Source organism: Neophocaena asiaeorientalis, unplaced genomic scaffold (genome assembly GCF_003031525.2).
Source record: "Neophocaena asiaeorientalis asiaeorientalis breed wild unplaced genomic scaffold, Neophocaena_asiaeorientalis_V1.1 scaffold598, whole genome shotgun sequence".
NCBI classification, from domain to species: domain Eukaryota; kingdom Metazoa; phylum Chordata; class Mammalia; order Artiodactyla; family Phocoenidae; genus Neophocaena; species Neophocaena asiaeorientalis.
Genome location: NW_020173036.1, coordinates 1,356,832 through 1,357,058, shown reverse-complemented (window position 1 = coordinate 1,357,058; position 227 = coordinate 1,356,832). Strand labels below are relative to the sequence as shown.

The window sequence follows — 227 nt, the reverse complement described above, 5'->3', positions numbered from 1 at the left end:
GGGGGGGGGGGGGCATTGAATTTAATCTTAGTTATATGAGTTGAGCCCCCTTTGAAAATGTGATAAACTATTACTTGTTCCCTTAAGATGAGTGATCCTTGGACTTGCCTGGTGGTGCAATGGTTAAGAATCTGCCTGCCAGTGCAGGCAACACGGGTTCAATCCCTGGTCCAGGAAGATCCCACATGCCAAGGAGCAACTAAGCCTGCGAGCCACAACTACTGAGC

General features: G+C 49.3%; 1 protein-coding gene across 2 annotated transcripts in view; it reads right to left on the bottom strand.

Annotated features, from left to right (window-relative positions):
• The window catches only part of ZC3HAV1 (zinc finger CCCH-type containing, antiviral 1), a 59,644-nt gene that overhangs the window by 9,285 nt on the left and 50,132 nt on the right, over positions 1 to 227 (bottom strand). The window lies entirely within an intron of this gene.